Here is a 12,338-nt window from a genome sequence, read left to right as displayed (position 1 = left end):
TCACAAACTGCTCCAGCATGGGTCCCATCCACGGGGTGCAGTCCTTCAGGAACAGACTGCTCCAGCATGGGTCCCCCGCGGGGTCACAAGTCCTGCCACCAAACCTGCTCCAGCGTGGGCTCCTCTCTCCACGGGGCCACGGGTCCGCAGGTCCTGCCAGGAGCCTGCTCCAGCACGGGCTTCCCACAGGGTCACAGCGTCCTTCGGGCATCCACCTGCTCCAGCGTGGGGTCCTCCACGGGCTGCAGGTGGATCTCTGCTCCACCGTGGACCTCCATGGGCTGCAGAGGGACAGCCTGCCTCACCATGGTCTTCACCACAGGCTGCAGGGGAATCTCTCTCTCTGCTCCGGCGCCTGGAGCACCTCCTCCCCCTCCTTCTCCACTGACCTTGGTGTCTGCGGAGTTGTTCCTCTCACATCTTCTCTCTCCTCTCTCCAGCTGCAATTGCTGCTGCACAGTAACTTTTTTCCCCTTCTTAAATATGTTATCCCAGAGGCGCTACCATCGTTGCTGATGGGCTTGGCCTTGGCCAGTGGCGGGTCTGTCTTGGAGCCGGCTGGCATTGGCTTTATCGGACATAGGGGAAGCTTCTAGCAGCTTCTTACAGAAGCCATCCCTGTAGCCCCCCTGCTACCAAAACCTTGCCACGCAAACACAATACACAGGGCTAAGTAGATTTACATTGTGACTTTTGTTTTATAGAAGCCTTGCTTAGTAGTGGCTACTTAGCTCATTTCCAGGGAAACTGGAGGAAATGAATAGTGACAGTATTTCATGTAACTGTATTAACACATGGGGCCTTTCACACTGCCCTTTAGTTTTCAGGCCAGTATAGTGAGAACAATACAGGACCAAAATCTTGCAGCTTGCTACCTTTCTTAGCTCTCTTCCACCTGTACTGAAATCTGCCCTGCCTGGCTGCAGGGTCTTCTCAGGCTGACAGCAGTGCCTGCTTTGCAGGAGTGTAATTCTCTCCGAGGATTTTTTCCTATTACAGATGTCTTTAGACCCTGGGATCAAATCAGACCTCAGCCTGTCATTTAAATACCTATTTCTGCCAGGTGCACAAAGTCACTGGCAACGATTAAAAAAAATGTATCTCAAGATTTTCAAAGATATAGCCACTACAACTATATTAGCACAGACAGGCAAGGCAGCTATAGATTAATTAACTCATGTACCATTAGCTGTTCCACACAGGGTAATCAACATGAGGTAAATTACACAGGCTCTTAAGCAGGTTTTACAACCTACACTGAAATTCCTGCTGTTGAGTATGGTATGAAAGCCAGGTAGAAATTGCTGTGCTTCAGTAAATGTTGGAAGAACTGACATATGCAAAGTGTTCACTGTGGCCTTTCCTCTAGTTTCCCTGCAGAAATTTATTTTCACAGGCTATCCTCTGGGAAAAAATAAATAAATTTTAAAAAATTACCCCGTGCCATGTATACACAATTCTCCTTGAAACAATGTAAAACAAGCCATAGTACCCCGATGCTGAGTATATATTTGAAGGTTAAGGATAAAAACATTCTTTGTGGATTTTAAAAAAAAAAAAACAAGCTGCAAATGGGATTTTTTCTTTTTCCCTAAGAATTTTAAAGCATTGTTTATTACTAGCGAATGCTTTACTATTTTTCAAATGTCTAAACTGAGTCAGAGATATAGCTAAGCCCTTCATATAGCTAAGGTCTTCAAAAAGTCCTACAGGATCTAGGCTCTGATGTCTTAGCATCAAAAAATGATTTACGTCATTATAATACGCTCTGCCTTCAGCAACTTCAAATTAAGGGTCCAACGTCCAAAATGCAGTCACAGTATATATGTAGTCCCTGCATGAAAGGAAAAGTTAGTTGCCTTGGAGTATCATTCACAAAAATTGGCATGTTGAGCAAGGAGCTCCATATCATAAGAAGAAAGCTCAGGACAAGAGTGCAATAAATACCGCTTTTCTCTTAGATGTCTGTCTTGTCAATACTCAGTACTGTGGTTACCTAGGTCCTTTCCTTCAAACCAATCACTTCTGTCTTTGAAAATTAGAGTGTACAAGAAGGTGCCACATTTTAAACAGAGGTTTAGGAGTTAGAGAACTCCTCCCAGCCATGAAAGATGTAGTTTCAGTCTCCTCCTCTGTCAGAGGTTTCGAATGTACTTCCATGTCTGGCAGACTTACTTAAACACAGGATATAGGCAAGCTGAGGGAGAAAGGGGAGGAATAAGTTGGAATGAAAGTTCTAGATTTTGATTCCCAAGTCCTGCTCTGCCTATGTTGTTTTAGCTTCTAAGCATGGATACTAGGGACCAGATTTTTAGGATGTACTGAGGTGCACAGAAAAACACTCATGCACGTGACTCCCAGTTGTGAATCTGATTCATAAATTCACAGTGGTTTTTAGATCTGAGAGCAGGATAAATCCTTGTCTTTCTTTCAAATGTGCTGTAAGTAAAGCCAGAAGGACTTGGTCCAGAATTCCTTTGCAAATGTCCAGCTCTGGGGAAACAATGTCCCATGCTTGTTTCATTGGTAAACACAAAAACTCAGTGGAAATTCTGGCATGTTGTTGGTTAGCAGTAAAGATTACTAGTACACAGTTTTAAAAATTATGGTTACCTCTGTATAACACAGACTGCTTTCTCCACAAACAGACTCTTTAGCGTCTGTGTGCGCTTGCGCACGTGCGTGCCTGTGCATCAGTGTATCTCTGAGTGTGTTAGGCTTATTTTTCCTGTGCAGTGAAAGCTGTGCCAAAAAGTCTCTCACTCTCAGCAAATCCAAGACCAAGGCTGGAAGCCATGAGAATTAGCTGCAGGTGCTTAGGGTTTAGAAACTGCTGAAGGGACGAAAGACCAAGGTGTTGGCTCCAGGTTAGTTCTTATGATCAACTATTCTTTTTATCTTCCCATAAGACCACCTCACTCTTTTGTTGGCAAGGGGGAGGGAGAAGGGGGGGGGGGGCAAAAAAAGAGTTAGACTGTTTGATTTCAAATGGGAGGTGGAAATCCTCAGAAGATGAGCCTGTAGTGATCAGGAAAAGCAGATTAAGAGAAGCAGATGTGGGGAAGAGGGAAGATGGGGAGGGGGGTGGATTTATTCATGCAATTTAGGATATTAGCAGTAAATTGAGGAGGTGGTTTGTACTGCGTTTAGTCTTATACAAATTCTACCCCCCTTTTCAGCACATTTTCCCTTTGTTTATCTCCTGAGAGATGCCCACATGTGTACAATACAAAGAATCGAGTCATAAAAGCGCAGGCCTGTCAGCCTCCCTGAGGACCAATTAATGGTGTTCCAAATCTTGTGGGCAGGCAGATGAAAAGGATACAGAGAGAGAAGGGGAGGTAGATGAATACTCAACGAGAGCAAGGCAAGTTTTTTCAGATGTTGGTAGGAACTTCTTTAGGTATTCTTAGCTAACTTATTTGGGGTTTGGGTTTCTCTCCCGCTTCCGTGGTCCCCTGGTCATAACTGCAGCGGAGGGAAAAGCTGCACTTCAAAATATCAGTTAGGCTTTTATCCAAACCAATAACAACACAATGCCAGTGTGGGAGAGGGGGCAGAAAAAGGCCATTTAGAATTTTTCCAACCCTCTTTTCATATATTGGCAGTTTTATTGATAGGTACTTGAGTTTGTATTACCATTTGTATCTCCGAGCTGGCTATTGCTCTGAATGCAGCAGGCTTTGTAGTGCAACCTTTTACTCCCATCTCACCCCCTACGTGTCCACAGGCCTTTGAACAGCAAGCGAGTGGCACTTTGAAATCAGGATTTGAAAGTGTTTGACATGGAAAGGGGAGCATGAAAGTCTTGCTCTTTGAACCTTTTCTTTTCAAAGTCCCACAGAAAGTAGAGGCAGGACAATAATGGACAGGCTGGGGGCTCTCAGGGTGAAGAGGGGATATGTGGTAATGATGTTTTAAGTCTTTTGGCAGTTGTTCCACCCTACAGTTTCCTCTCCTACTTACTCCCAGTGAATTAAACCTACTGCAAGATATCATAGAAATCTTTAGCTAGATATATGTTCTGTCCCTGCTTAATTCATTCCTTGATTAAGTTCTGGAAATGAAATTGAGCTCGTGGAAACATGAAAGAATGGTCAAAATTATCATTAGGTTGCTGACAACTGAAGGATGATCAATTTTGTTTGTTTGTTTGTTTTGTTTTCTAATTAAATGAAGCCAGATGTACAGTAAATGCAAGTTGCATGAGAAATGCAGCCAGCTGTTGCATCAAATTAAGCGCAGGCCTCTCCGCCTTGCACACAAACTCACCATCTCTCACCTGTTGGGGTCAGCAGGGTGAATTAGTAACCTTGGCAGCTGCTAAGATTTGCTTCAATTATTTTCCCTACCTGTGAGATCAGTTAGTGTGGAGAGAACGAAAGAAACTTGGAGGCCCTGAAATGAAACATCTCATTTAAAAGCTTCATTATATTTAAGAAGAGAAGAAGTAGAAGGCTAAGTTATTATTCTGTGAGGTTCATGAGCTGATCTTTCACTCTTTGGAGAACGGGAAAAAAAACGAAGCTCAGAAACCTCTTTATAATGCATCTTCTCAATTGTGTAATCCTCTACCTGGGAAGAAAAAAAATCCTTTCTGAGTGATGTAGCAATCATTTTACACACTCAAGCATGAAATTTCATCACCATTATCTTAGCTTGGATGACTGTACAGATGTTGTTTGGCCATAAAATGTATTCAGCCCTTTTTTAAATCTAACTACAGTATCTGACTCGATGACCTCCTGCAGCAGTTGGTTCCACGGGTTTGGACTATGCTTTGCTGAGGAAAATTTATTTGTATTGATTATAGAATTAGCCAAGGCAGGAGAGGAAGAGCTGAATAAAAACTGACTATCAAAATGCCCCAGAATGTTCTGATTGGTCTATTTTGTCTGATGGCTTTAGCTTCTCATGCCATTACTCCTGCCCAACACTGCCACTCGTTGGAGCTAGATCCAGAGAAGGTAAGAGGGTGCCATTCTTTCAAAATGGCTGATGCTAGCATCCTCCAGTAAAAGGTCACTTTTAAAAAAAATCTGACTCTGAATTTGAATTACTTGATGTAGACTGTTTTTCTTTCCCACGTGGAGCATGTGTAATGCAGACATTAATCTGACCTGATGCTAGCAGTCATTTTCAGTGAATACCAGTAAAGCTGGTGCCACCACACTGCTGTGAGTGCCGCGCACACAACTCCAGCTTCCTTGCAGAACCTCAGTAATGCCCCCGGGCAGCCCCCTGCTGCAGGGTCACTGTGCCATGCTTGTGGCAGAATTAGTGCCTGAGAGGCTGATATATAAGAAGATCTTTTTGGGAGCTGCCCTTTTGGAGGCCACCTCTGGAAGCCCCTCTGCTTCAAGGATTAGAAGCAGAAATGAGATTCTTCCTTTCCTTTTCTAAATGTGTAGTTTTAGCCCTTCTCTTTGCAAAGTGATGCCTGAGGCAGTAAGGGAAACAAGACTCTCAAGGAGAAGGATTGTCTCTGACTTCTGTGACTCAAGGATGTCTTTGGGGTCCCAAGGATACAAACCTCTTAAGGCTTTTCAAAGGGCTGTTTACAGTTTGTGTGTTGACAAGTACTGTGGTTTACTGCACATCCAGAGCTAGACTTTCCTCCCGTGTCAGCTGGTGTAGCTGGCCATGCACCATGTTCATGAGGCACAAGAAGCTGTGTGGTGTGAGATGGAGTGGGGCAAGAGAATTAGCACAGGGCTGATACTACTCCCTCTGCAGCCCACATCAGCTTGCTTCACCTGCCTGCCTTACTTCCTCCAGCTATCAATCAAGGTTAGTAGTAATTGTCTACATTATAAGCCTAGGTATATTGACTAATTAATTGTTGTCTGTACAAGGGTATGTCTACACACAGGTATGCAAAATCACATGCTTGCCACCTCATCTGAGCCAGGGTTCTGGTGACCTACCTGACCTCATGAGTCACAATTTGCTATTCTTCTCTAATTCCCATAGTTCTAAAATACTATTTGTGGTCAGGATCTGGTGTGTATTTCCTTTGAGATCAGGGCAACAACTACTATACCTTATAACACTTTAAGTAATGGAATAAGGCTTAATAAATATGATGACTCAATGACTGTTTTTTACTTTGGAAAACATATTCTCAATGTTTTTCCTCAAATGGGTTTGTTTCTTAATATTTTAAAAATCTAAACACTTGATAATGTTTTGTCCACGAAGAGATTTAGGTAAGTGTTCTTAAATCATGTATCTTTGACATTCATATGACCAGACTGAATGGTAACATTCAACAGATAGTAATAAGAGCAACAGTGTTATATGCAATACCTACCCATCTGGAATGAAAAATAAAGAAAGAAGATAATTTTGTAAATATCTGAGTTCTTTCTTTATGACCTGGCAGAATAATATTAGAAGCAGGCAATGAACACAGTTGTTTCTGTCATACCTCTGTCAAACTTCATTCTTGCATCTCAAGGCATTGAACTACATTGACTAGTAATGAGTCTCACATGGTTCTCCAAAACCTGACCCATGTATGCTTTTGATTTTTCTGCCAAAGGTCCTATTACTTTTTAAAAATAATTATATGATGTGCCTTAGCAACATGGCAGTCTCTGAAATAGTGTGCCCTGATTTGGTCTGAAGAACTTCAGTGGAATATTCTCCTCTCAAGTTCCTAACCCATTACCTGGTTTCTTGCATGTACACTTTCCTCACAAGTTAATTCCTCCAGTGTATTGACTTCTTGGTTTTGTTTTTCAGTGTTTTCACTTCTTTTCTCTAAATTCCAGATGGTGTGTGTTTCTGTTATGACTCAATACAGGTTCCAGTAGGTGGTATGCTACCTGACACATGACACAAATCGGGCCCAAAGTTTGCTCTACTTTTGATTCTCTCCAGGAATTTATATTAATCCTATCAGAGCAACTTTAGCTATTTCAAAAGAGACTTCCGCTGAGGCCAACAACTCCAAATTACCATCTATTTTGAAAGTGGAATCTGAACAGGCTTCTCTGGAGCATTCAGAGCTCTATCCCACAGGTAAACTTTCACACCACCCTAGCAATGGGACTTTGTCCCCTCCGACCACATTTCACAGCCTAACTGCCCTCTCTGCCTGGGCGCTCTTTTGAAGACCAAGATGATTATTTTTTTTCCTCTTTTACTTGCAGCCATAGTTATAACCTCATATCCCGTTTAATTTGTTCCTCCCCATTCCCCACACAAGATTAGGAACACTTGTAGAGTCTTAACATATATCCTCTCTTAATTATCTCATAGCTGAGCCATACATATATAGCTCTTTTTATCTTCCCTCATATGTAAATTCCTCTAGTCCCCTGACCATTTTTGTTTCTCTTCTCTGAACTCTCTCTAATTTGTCAATATGTTTTTGGTAATTAAGATTCCCGCAACTAAATGCAATGTTCCATATGCCTTCATGCCAGATCCCTACAGATTTTCAGGGGAGGTCACTGCTCACAGCTGGGGCCAGATTTCCAAAAGCACTTTGAATGTTGAGTGTTTTTGAAAATATGTCTATAAAATATCTGTCGTGGTTTAACCCCAGCCGGCAACTAAGCACCACACAGCTTCTCGCTCAATCCCCCCCCCAGGTGGGATGGGGGAGAGAATCAGAAGAGTAAAAGTGAGAAAACTCGTGGGTTGAGATAAACACAGTTTAATAGGTAAAGCAAAAGCCATGCAAGCAAGCAAAGCAAAACAAGGAATTCATTCACCACTTCCCATCGGCAGGCAGGTGTTCAGCCATCTCCAGGAAAGCAGAACTCCATCACGCATAACGGTTACTTGAGAAGACAAACGCCATCACTCTGAAAGTCCCCCCCCTTCCTTCTTCTGCCTCCAGCTTTATAAGCTGAATATGTCATATGGTCTGGAATATCCCTTTGGTCAGTCGGGGTCAGCTGTCCCGGCTGTGTCCCCTCCCAACTTCTTGTGCACCCCCAGCCTCCTCGCTGGTGGGGTGGGGTGAGAAGCAGAAAAGGCCTTGACTCTGTGTAAGCACTGCTCAACAATGATGAAAACATCCCTGTGTTATCAACACTGTTTTCAGCACAAATCCAAAACATAGCCCCATACTAGCTACTATGAAGAAAATTAACTCTATCCCAACTAAAACCAGCACAATATCATTATGGGAGCTTTTGGTTAAGGAGCACTTTGAAGATCTTAGCTCTCATGTAGATGTCTAAAATAGAGTTTGGACTCTGTTAAAAATGTGGTGCCATTAAAAATCTTGAGCACATGAACAGCTGTCTCAAATCCCTTTCGGAAATCTGTCCTATAGAGGAAAACTTCTTTTTCCTTCTCCATGTCTTCTATTTCTATTTCATGTTATTAAGATCAGTGGTATCTGTCACACTACATTCCTGTGTATGGTTTTAAGTAAATAAAGTTTAGCTTTAAACTCTACCTGAACACTTAATTAGTAAAGTTGCATTAAAAGTAGTGAATAGTCATGGAAGAATGGTGCCCAAATATGCTTACTGATATAGTAGATATCTGTACCAGCTTGTCATGTCTTTTACACATCACAAACAGTGCAGACATTGAGCAAAACTGCGTAAATAAATCAGGCAGAATGGTTGGTTCACTGGGTTTTTTTCCTATGAATGGTCACCATTTTTACAAATCTGTTTATTTAGATATCTTCTCAGTGGAAAAAAAGCAAAACTGTCTTTCTTCTGTTGAATATAAATGGCTTAACCAACACTGTCTTGGCACTAAGTTTTGGAGCTTCATGCAGATGAGTTCAGTTCTCAACTAGGTTCTTTGGGATCAGTTGGGCTTTTATCTTTTCTATTTGGTGGTAGAAGGAAAGACTATTCCAACCTCTTTTTCTAACTCTCCAGAGCACCCATGTCATTGACAGAAAAATTTGGATCACAAATTTTTTAAACATCATACATCTAGGAGCCAAAAATGATTGATGTATGGTATGGAACACAGTGCTTCAACAATACCGTTCACAGAAAAATTCTTGTTTTCCTTCACAGTTACCTCTGCTAAGCTTCATACTGGACAGTACTGAGAGGAGGGGAGGGAGGATAATTCTCTATTTTTGTTTGTGGAGAGGTCTTAAAATTGCAAAAGAACTGCAGTTGAAAAATATATTACAGAAGGTTAAATAATCTGGGTTCTTTTCCATGCTGCAGTAAACATATTCACCAGACAGTTAAAAAAATTGTTTATGATACGCTTAATAGAGCCATTCTAGTTTATCAGTTAAATATGTATTCATAATTTTTTAAAAGGAATATTATTTACCCAGAAGACCAGAACAGTTTCTAAAAGAGCTTTTCCAGTCCATCATGTAAATATGTATTTAGGACAAGTGCTGTGTGTACAGTATTAAAAAAAATCCTCTGAAAATCTCTTTGAAAAGTTATTACACATGTCCACTGCTGCAGCAAAGTTTTAAATATTCATATCTCAGCTGTTTCCTTTTTCAGATTTCTCAATTTGGTTTGAATATATTGCGGGTGAAGTGCTCTGCAAGAGCTTCATTTGTTGAATGTTAACAGGCTTGTATCCCAAAGGACTGCTCATGTGTGTCAAGCTACATATGTGCTTAAATCTTTACCAGATCAAGGACTTAATTTTGTTAGGCTAACTTAAATATCACATTCATGTGTAAAGAACTGTCTTCCTTACATGCTCACAAATCAGTAGAGATGGTTTATCTACCTCTTATCTGTCTCTCCCTCCCGTTTTCCCTTTGGCGAATTATCTGAACACAAAAATGTTTCTCCATTATTTGGACTCTTTGATGTCCATAGGAAAGTCCTCACTGCCCCGCAAATTATCATCAGATAAAGACCTTCAGAAGTTGTTTCAGAAGTCCATAGTACACGATGTTGGAAGATGGCAAAAGTGAGTATAATGAGAGGTGTGTCTCTCTGCTATGTTGAGATTTGGAGCTTGTATTGCCCTTTCTCTGTTATACCAATCATGTGTTGAACAGGGAAAGCCAGGTGACAGGGAGAATGCTTGGAAGAGAGAAGGAGGGTAAGTCACAGTGCCGTAATAAGTCCTCTGTGTGGCTGGCCTGGACACCAGAGAACTGTCTGTGGAGACCTACCGTGTCTGGGTAGAGGTGAGAGTTGGTCAGGAAGCTCACTCTCATTTGTGTAACATGTTGGGGATTTGGAAATTTTTTCTCTTTCCCTTTTCCACAACCAAAAAAAAAATTAATCTCTTTTAAGAAACAGAGAACTACAATATTGCCTTTTGGAAATTAAAAAAAAAAAAAGAATTAAAAAAGGAATGAAAGGCCAGCTCCATGTTCCTTGGTATGTCCTTTGCATAAGTTTGCTAGAAATTCAGTTGCTAATTAATAAAGTTGTAGAGGATAAAAAGGGGCTTCTTGCTGTATTGCTTTGCATTCATATTTTTTGTTTGCTCTGTGAGTACAAGATGAGTGTACAGCAGTACCAAACCTGAGTTGGGGTATGTTGTATTAATTTGACAGTGTTACAAATGGTTATGCAACATGACAGATTAACTAGAGAATCAGTACTATAACAGAGAATTATTTTCTCAAGTAACCACTCTAACATAGACATGAATACATCTTAGATACAACTCCTTTCTTATGTGTCTGACTGTACGCCAGTGCAGAATGGTATTTCTTTTTAATTCCATTAATTTGAATTTTACACTTTATTTCAATTTTGCATTGATATGCATTTTCCTGTAAGTATTGCAGAGATTTAAGAATCAAAATTTAATTTTTCTTTTTATCCTCATGAAAAACTGTTTTGGCTTTCTTTTTTCCTTCAATTTGATTCTTCAGGTCAATGAAGCAAAGTTCCCATTGACTTCACCAGAATTTTTAGCTATTTCAATGATGGCAAGGTTTTAACCAAAACAGCAAGCACAGAAGCATCAAAATTTGGAAAATTTAAATTTAAATTAACATCATGGCAGATACAAGGAGAAAGTATGGAGTGTCTAAGCAAACATTTTGCATGTTTTCATTCTTTCACAATGCTCTAAAATACTGTTAAATTCTCAGTAGAGGAGGTGGGGGGTTTTTACATGAAAACTGACAGCTGTCTTGAATTTCAAAAATGCAAATATAGATCCAAATTTTGAAACAGTCTGAAGTTCTTCCAATAAAATAAAAGCAGTAAAAAATTGCATGTGCATATTGCAAAACAATCAGTCTGAACTTTTTTCAAAAATGAATATATTTACATACAAAATTCCCATCTTTTCCAAAATTCTTGTTATGGAATCTGTCATGACATTTTTCGTCAACATTTTTATTGAAGTAGTTGTCAAGATTTTTATTGAAAACAAAGCTTTAATTACACGAAAAAGAAGATAAATCAACAAATTTATCTAAAATTCAAGTTAAAACCCCCTGAAAATCACCTTTAATATTATGCAAACAAAAAATCAACATCTTCCTTAGAACCACTTTTCCATTTTTGAGAAGGTCGATTTCAGAATGGCTTTTTTTTTTTATTTTCTGTCTATTTTTCTGAGTTCTTTCTATATTTGAGTGACCAGAGTTGTAACAAAAGAAGAGCAGAAAATCCTCCAGTATGTGTCAGAGCTTGTCTAATTATTTTATTGTTGCTGCTGGTATGATTGGTTTGTGTAAGAGGTTCTGTTTTCTGAACTTGATTTGAAGACTGGGAAATTTTTAGGGTATTAATGTTTTACTCCACTGATCTTTCTTTCCCTTTTTTAGAAATCCATGGCCAGCAGCACAATCTGAATTTCTTCTGTGACTACCGGTGCACCTTCTTGTTCATTCTGACATACCTCCCAGTCTGTTCTACTTTATGCAGATCAGAGGGAATACTCTCCTCTCAGTGGATACATGCAGTATTTTTCAAAGACAAATATGTATATAAGGCAGTGGCTATGTGCTGCAAGTTTAAGGCCTTCCAATTAAGGGGTTTTTTTAGCTACTATAAGCACTGTGCCTGAATCTTGCTCATATTTAGAAATGTTCCTTTCACATACCTGAAGACTTGCTTTTAAGCCACCTTCTACACATTGCATGGAGCTTTGTTCTGATGATTACCTTAATGATTAATTTTTAACCTGGGGATTATTAATAATGCTGTTAGCACCTTAGCATCTTGATGTTTTTATGGTCCTTTAAAACTTTATCAGTGCTCTTACGTTTGATATTTAAACTCTCTCCCTCTCCTGTGGCTCTTGTCATGGATTGGCTGTGTTCTTTTCCACTTTTCCCAAAGGGAGAATCTGCTTAGTTATTCCTAGGAGGTTGCTGAGCCTGCTTAAACACAGACATATTGCCCTGTTTAATCAGGTTCTTGAACTTGTAATTCTTGTTTTCTATTTGTTTTCGA

The sequence above is a fragment of the Gymnogyps californianus genome, chromosome 1 (assembly GCF_018139145.2).
Source record: "Gymnogyps californianus isolate 813 chromosome 1, ASM1813914v2, whole genome shotgun sequence".
Classification (NCBI taxonomy): Eukaryota; Metazoa; Chordata; class Aves; order Accipitriformes; family Cathartidae; genus Gymnogyps; species Gymnogyps californianus.
Note: the sequence above shows the minus strand (reverse complement) of the source record.